We start from the raw sequence: 7,647 nt of genomic DNA, 5'->3' as shown, positions 1-7,647 counted from the left end.
CCTTTTGGTAAAGGGGAAAAGTCAGATATACCCATAAAAATTTCCCAAAAACTAAAAGGCTTTATTTTTACAAAAAAAGAAATATTTTTTGGGGTTAAATTCTCTTCATTTGGAGGAATTATGAGGGACCCCCCTTTCCCCCTTTTTTTAAGGGATTTAATATGGATAAAAATACATAAAAGGGGGTAAAAAAAACGTTTGGAAATTTTTTAACCTACGTTTTTTTCCCAAATTTAACCCCCCCAAAAATTAAATTTTGGGTTTTCCCCCCGACCCCCGGAGAATACCCCGGGTTAGTTCTCCAGGCCCCAAAAAAAACCTACACAAAAATATCTTTTTAAAATATTTGGGCAACCCCCCGCCCCAATCATGACCCCCTACATCTATAAACCCCAAATTTGCTTCTTTCCATTCCTCCAGTCCCCTTGCTTTTTCCCTTTTCTCCCAAATATGACAGTTTTTCCTAACAGGCAAAGGGGCCCCAGCCTTTTTAAATAGCTCTTTGTCCCCTAATTTTATAAAATTTTTCCATGATTTGGGTTGAAACCAATCAATAAAATGATTAGTTCCCCCTCCCATTATAAACCCTGAAAACATTGCAACCAATTTTTGCCCCCTCCCAAGAGAATGCTTGTCGCCCCTTGATAAAACGACCAAAAAAGTATCAAAATTGTTGCCCATATGATTGTCTATTTTCCCTTTCTCATATTGTCAATTATTGTGAAAATTTGGGCGGAAACACAATTCTTTAATTTTTTTTTTTTGCTTCGATTTGTCTCTCCATAGTTCATCTCGGAAAATTCCAATTTTTTAAAAAACTACCCTCATTTCTCTTTTAACTTTTGCCCAATCTTCAAAAAAGGGTTTTTTAAAACCCCTCCCTTTTATCTTGACGGGGAACGATCTGTATGTCTTTGTATAATTTCCCTTTTAAAAGGGAACAAAAACCATCCGGAACGAGCAAGGGAGTCTTCGGACCCCGTCCTGGCTGGGGTCACCCCCCCTTTATCTAAAATTGTTTGGTATTTTTTTAATATTTTAACCCCTTTTATTATCTTATCCTTTTTTCCCTTTTTTGTAATTTTCTATTTCCCGACTCCTTTAAAAATTTTGCCCCATATTTTCCCCTTTTTTTTTCTCAAATCCCACATATTTCTCGGGAAACCCTTCCAAAGTTTCCAAACTATTGTCATCCTAAAATTCTTAAATTTTTTTTCTGTTGGGTATCCTTATCTATATCAAGGGCCTGGCCCCTTAAAAAATGACTTTTCTAATTTAAACCTATCAAAACATGTTCTTTGGGGTTTTTTCCCTTATCAGCAACCCTCAAAAATTTTTTAATAAAACTAAATTGATTTTTTCTATTCCCCTATATGGTCCAAAATTTATAAAGGGCCCCGCCACCTTTTGGTCCCCCCCAAACCCTTAGGAGTGGGCCTTTGAATTACCCGGCCCTCCTTCAAATAATTTGGGAAGGCTTGGCATAAGGCCGACCCTTGGCTTTCGGGAATATCTTTTCAATTGTTTTTTGCATCTTTTTTAAAAATCCTTGGGGCCCCAATGATTTCTTGCTCTTGAAAAAATTTTCCCACATTATCCAAAGGGACCTGTTTTCCCTTTTAAAAATAAATATTTATAAATGAGGGCCCCGATTTTTTAGCTTAAAAAGGTTGCCCTTTTATCCCCAAAGGGTTTCCCAATATTTTAAGCTAACTCTGCCATAGGAAACTTTTCAAACCCCACACTAAAGGGGTTGTCCCAGTATCGTAGCCAATATTTTATTTAATGTCCCATTAACTTTTTCCCCACTTGACCATTTGAGTTTTGGTGATATGGAGTTAGTACGTTTTTTTTCAACCCCAAAATTCCCTTTTGTTAGCGTTTTGAATAGTTCGTTAACGAACTCCCCTCCCAATCAAAATGATTTGAAGTGGAGCCCCCTTTTTGGTAAATAAAATCCACTATAAATCCCTTTTGCCGATTTCTAATGAACCCCTTAGACTTTAAGGGAATTCCCCAAAAAGGTTTTTTGTCAAAGAAAATCAACCCCGTAAAAGTAAGAAAGCCTTCAGTTTCCCATAGGGCCCCCAACTATAATCCTATGGACACGCTAAAAAGGGCCCTTAAACATTCAGGGTACTTAAGAGGGGGAACAGGGATTTTTTTCCCCTGGCCCCTTTAACGCGCAAAGATAGTCGAAAGGACGAACAATTTTTTTCCCTTTACTTTTTTCTTCATTTTTTTTGGAAAAAAGGGCAAAAAATTTCCCAAATTTCTTTTTAAAGGGTTACCAAAACCCCCCCATAACCTGCAACGGGAAAACGAATGACTAACCTGAAAGCTGTACTTGATCCAACTTTTGGTTTACCACCACTTGAAAGACCTTTCTAAAAGGCTTTTTAAAAAACATTATAAATTCCCACCCGGTCGTCCCTTTATAAATTCCTCGATTTTTCCGGGAAAAATCCCTTTAAACAATTTTTTTTAATGAGGCCACTCTCCCCTCGTAAATAATTTTTAAACACGACCCCATAGGGGTTTTTTATCTTGTGCATTTCTTTAAAACTATCTAGTCCCCATATGTCAAAGGTCTCCTGAACTACTATCACTGCTATCTACCATCTCTGACCTCGGGCTATCAGCCAATTTATCCCTTTATAAGATGCAGTACTCGGCGAGTAACCCAAAAAAGACAACTAAATCGTTTATCGGCCCCCGATCACTGCCCCCCGATTCGCCCCACAGCGCAAAACTGCTAAAAATTGTCCTTTTCTCCCGGGGGAAATACTTCCCCGCAGATTCAAACTCTGCTAAACCCACATACGCCACCCCCGGCTTTGTCTTTTATTTCCATTCTCTTTTTTTCCCCAGAAAAAAGATAATAAAGGCCTATGGTCCCGTAGGGAAATATTAAAATGAAAACCTTGAATCGTGTTTCTGTTTATTCCCTTTAAACCCATATCTAATCGCCCAAAGCCCTCCCTTTTTACAGTAGAAAAATTTTAAATCGGCCCCTTAACTTTTCGAATTTAAGTAAGCCAAAAGGGCCCAGGGTTCCATTAAATTTAAAACCTCCTTTTTGAAGAAACTCCCCCAATTGGTTGTTTTACCTGCATCTGTAACTAATACAAAAGGGGCCCCCCGGGAACAAAAACGGGAACTTGAACACTATATCCCCAGACAAAACTGTACGCCAAAATTGTGGGAAAAAGCATCCAATGCTTTTCCCCGTGTCCCCGCCATTTTGTTTTCCCATTTTTAAAAGCCTCTGGTTAAGTCAAAAAAACGGGTCGCGATTTATCTGCAAAAAACCCTTTTAAATTTTTCGAATTTTGTTTTTGTCGCACCCAGAAACGCTTGGAGTTTTTTCAAAATTTTAGGTTTTGGGTATCCCTCCATTGCTTTAATCTTTTTTTTCCCCCCCCCTGTGGCCCCAATACCTTTTCCTTTAAACACATGGCCAAAATTTCTCAACTTTGCCTTAAAAAATGAACATTTTTTGCAAATTTTATAGAGAGAATATTCGGGTTGAGATGAAAAAACCCAAAAAACTTGTCCCCTTAAAAAAACCCAAAAAAACCCCCAAAAATCCCCAAAACAAAACCCCAAAAACCGGATTGATTAATGATCATCTGGAAACAGAAGGTGGGTCTTTCAGCCCAAAAAGGGAAAACCCCATAAAATTTGTAGTGGGCCCTCCCCTAGTTTTTTTAAAGCCCCTTTTCCCCCTCGACTAGCCGGGGTTTTAAAGGGGATCTGATAATCCCTGCCTGGATCTAAACATGAGAAGAAAAGACTCCTACCAGCCTTTTCAGGGTTTTGAATCTATGTTTGGTAAAAGGGGTTTTCGGGCCTCCTTTAATAAAATTTATTTTAAAAAAGCTCTGAAATCAAGCCCTTTAAAGCAACCCCCCATCCTTCTCTTTTTGTTTCTGGTACCAGTGGTGCATTGTAAGGGGGAATGGTTTTTAGGGTTTTTTAAAACCCTTCCCCCCAAAATAGAGTCCAAACTGAGTCCTAATTTCGTCTCTGTATTTCATGGGGTGGGATAAGGGTTTCTTGTAAAACCCGGAGGAAAACCCCCCAAACCCTTTTTTTGTGGGAATATTCATTCGAGATAGGGGGAAAGGATCCTTCCCTCTAGACTAAAAAATTTTGAGGAAAAACCCAAAAACCCAAATCACCAGCCCCCCCCGGTCTCTTTTTGAAACCGCTCAGATATTTTTTCTACTTCCCCTAATAACCACCCAAGGGGGTTTTTTTCCATTGCTCTTAACACTTTCACCTGCTGCCCTCGGGCTTCCCCCGGAAGATATGTCCCTTTTTAATTTACAAACTTTTTCCCCCAGTCTATTCTGCCCAAAATTTGATACTTATTCCCCTCGTTTTTAAATGGTTTTCCGAAAAAATCTGACACAAAACAGAGGGCGGAAAAAAAGGAGTGAACCCAGCCTTTTTCCCTTAACTTTTTTTTAAATCCTTTCGAGGAATGAATAACATATTTGATCCATTTACATTGTTTTATACTAATTTTCCCTGATAAAAACCCCCCAAAAAATCCACCCCCCCCGGGAAACTGCATTTTACCAAAACGATCCTCTCCCGGAAAAAAAATCAGAAACCCCGCTACTATCCTTGTCACCTTCCACAAAAGCCCCGCTATTATTCAGTAATCCTCTCATCAATAATCCTGTTATTGTCTATGGAAACCCACAATAGCCCCCGCCTTTTTAACTAAAGTTTTTTAATTTTTTTCTTTTATTTTAAAAGCCCCGTATTAAATAAAGTAATATTCTTTATCAAACCCTGTTTATTGTCTTGGCATCCTTTATCTTTTAAACCCCCCCTATTAAATAAAAATAAAATCCCCATCAATAAAACCCTGTTATTGTTATGGCATCTTTATCATAGCCCCGCATTTTCCCAAAGTAATATCCTCATAAAAAACCCTTTATTTTTGCCCCCCAAAGGCCCTTTTCCCCATCTAATTTTTTGCCCCCTAATTAACCCCTTTTAAAAAAACTAATTCTTAAACAAAACCCCCTTATTTTCTATTGCAAAACCTCTTTTTTTTTTTTTAAAGGGACACATCCGAAAATAATTTAAATCCACCTCTCCCAGGCGGGGAAAATTCACAGGGGCCCCTGCAGCCCTTTTCCCCTTTGGGCCTCCCCGTCCCCTTTAACCTTTTGGTTACAAAAGGGGACCCGATTTTTTTTTACTACGCCCCCCAAACCCCCACATCCTGACCGTTTTTTGGACAAGGTAGTTTGGGGATGATGTTTTATCAACCTATGTGTTTCCCCAAAAACGTTTTTCCCCATGAGCATCTGGTAAGGGGGAAAATCCAGGTATCCACCCCCAAGAACACAAATGAAGTCTTTATCTTAATTTCATTAAAAGTGAGATCTATCTCCCCTCTGTTTATTTAAGAAAACCCTCCCCCCAATGAACAATTTCCTAAACCTTTCCTTTTAGGGCCCCTACCTAGCCCTTTCAGCACTTTACTATGTACTTTTAAAAAAAAACCTTTTTGGACCCTGTGTCAAATCGGGTTTTAATGCCCTTATTTCCTTTAAGAAAACATCAAATAACAGCATCCCTTCACTGTCCCCCCGGGACAAGGGATTTTTTTTTTTAAAAAACATCCCTATCTTGGTATTTTCCCTTTCCCCATCCCCAAATTTAGGGGGCAACTTTTTGGGAAAGGGCTGGGAACCCCCCCCTTTTAGTACTAGTTTTTTTTAAGTAAAGGTTTTTGCCCCTGGACCTTTCTCGCGAAAAGGCCCAAATTTTTCCCCCATTAATTTTTTAAATTTTCTGCTTCCATTAAATTTTTGGGGGTCCCTGACCTCCTCTTAACAAAAAGGAAAATTATCCATGGTAATGACCTGTCTTCTGACAATTCCACATAACAAGTAAAGGTTTTTGCCAGACCCCTTCCCATATTTTTTGCCAAATGAGCTTCTATGCGAGCGGACAAAAACCCGACATTTATCAGTTCCGTGGCCCCGCCCCCTTTTACAGTAACCACATGTTATAGAATCAAACCATTGTCACATTTTTTTCCTTTTTTTTTTAAAATTTTTGGTTTTGTCCTTTATCTCCTGTCTTATCCACCGGTTTTTTTTTCTAAACCCCGACCCGTTTGTTTAAAAATTTTTCCCGGGGTTAAATGTTTTATTCGACTTTTTTACCTTTCCACCGTCAACATTTTTTTCTTTTTTTTTTTTGGGGCCCCGCTCCCCTTTCCTTGGGTAATGCCCCAAATACTCTTTTTTTTGAGTTTTTAAACCCTTTAACCGCCCCCCCTCCGATAAAACAGTAGCTTTTTTTTTTTTAGCCCCCAAAACCCCCCTACTCTTTGGGAAAAAAAATTCGGCAAAACCCTTTTGTCTTCACAAGCCCTGGGACAAGCATCAAAAAAATCCTCTGGGGAAATTCCCCTGGCAAAGACAATTCCCATCTTTCTCCAAAAAGGAAGCAAATCTCTATCTTTTGGGGGGGGGTCTTAACTTTTCGGGCCCCCGATTCGCCCAAATTGGGAAAAATGCTTCAAGAGCTCACTCCCCTCCCTCCTGGCACCTTAAAAAACATAAACTAACGCAGTTTGGTTCTTTGGTGCTGGGCACGGATCATGAACCACCCTGAGTTCGGGCCCCAAAGGGTCTCCAGTTATAAAACGACATCTTTGCTCTTGCCCTAACCCTGCCCCCTTTCGTTTCCCAACGCAACCCCTCCCAAAACTCGTAGTGCAAGGCGGGTTTTCCATCATATTCCCCTACCCTTTATGAGTTAAATCCCATCCGCTTTATCCATTCATCCCAAAATTTTTTTCATGGCAAAACCCCCTTTTTTCTTAGGACACTTCCCTTCATAAAAAGGGAAGGGGGGTGTTTCTTTTTCCCCATTTTAGGATTTTTTTTTCCTTTTTCCCCTTGAACCTACAAGCGGGATAAAAAGGACCCCCTGGGGAGTTCGATAATGATTTTTTTCCCCCTGCCTTTTTGGGGAAAAATTTTCCCCCGCCCCCCCCGGAGGCCCCCTGGGTTTTTCCCAAAACACCTGAATTATGCATTGTTTTTTCTTCCCCTTTTCCCAGGCTAACCCCCCCCGTCTTTTTTCCCCACGCTTTCCCTCTGTGAAAAAAAAACCATGCTCCGTACAGTTAAAAACCCCGCCTTTGGGCCAAAAAAAAAAATAGAATTAAACCCCTTTGGGTGTTGCCACGACCTTTTTTAACAAGGCATAAGACAAGTTTAACAAAAATGTCCTCTAACTCACAACACTGGTAACCCCGCATCAGGACGTGCCCCCAATCGCCCTCCTTTAATTTACGGAGTCTTTAACCCAAATTAAATCCTTTCCCCAAGATTAAGAGAACACTAGATTAGGTGTCACAGTAGATTTAACTATGAAAACCCCCCAAAACTTCAACAAATTTAAAATTTATTAAAAAACTTTTACCTTGAGTATCCCTTAAACCTAATACAAATTTTATATTTATAACAAATAAAATTTAAAAAAATGAAAATATAATACACATCGCCCCCGCCCCAAAACAATAAAAATTTCGAGGTAAAAAAAACAAAAGGGAAAACCCCCCCCACAAAGGCAAGGTCGGCGCGTGACAATTTTCCCCCCCCA

The sequence above is a fragment of the Penaeus monodon genome, unplaced genomic scaffold (assembly GCF_015228065.2).
Source record: "Penaeus monodon isolate SGIC_2016 unplaced genomic scaffold, NSTDA_Pmon_1 PmonScaffold_53, whole genome shotgun sequence".
In the NCBI taxonomy this organism is placed as follows: domain Eukaryota; kingdom Metazoa; phylum Arthropoda; class Malacostraca; order Decapoda; family Penaeidae; genus Penaeus; species Penaeus monodon.
This window is presented reverse-complemented; position numbering follows the sequence as displayed.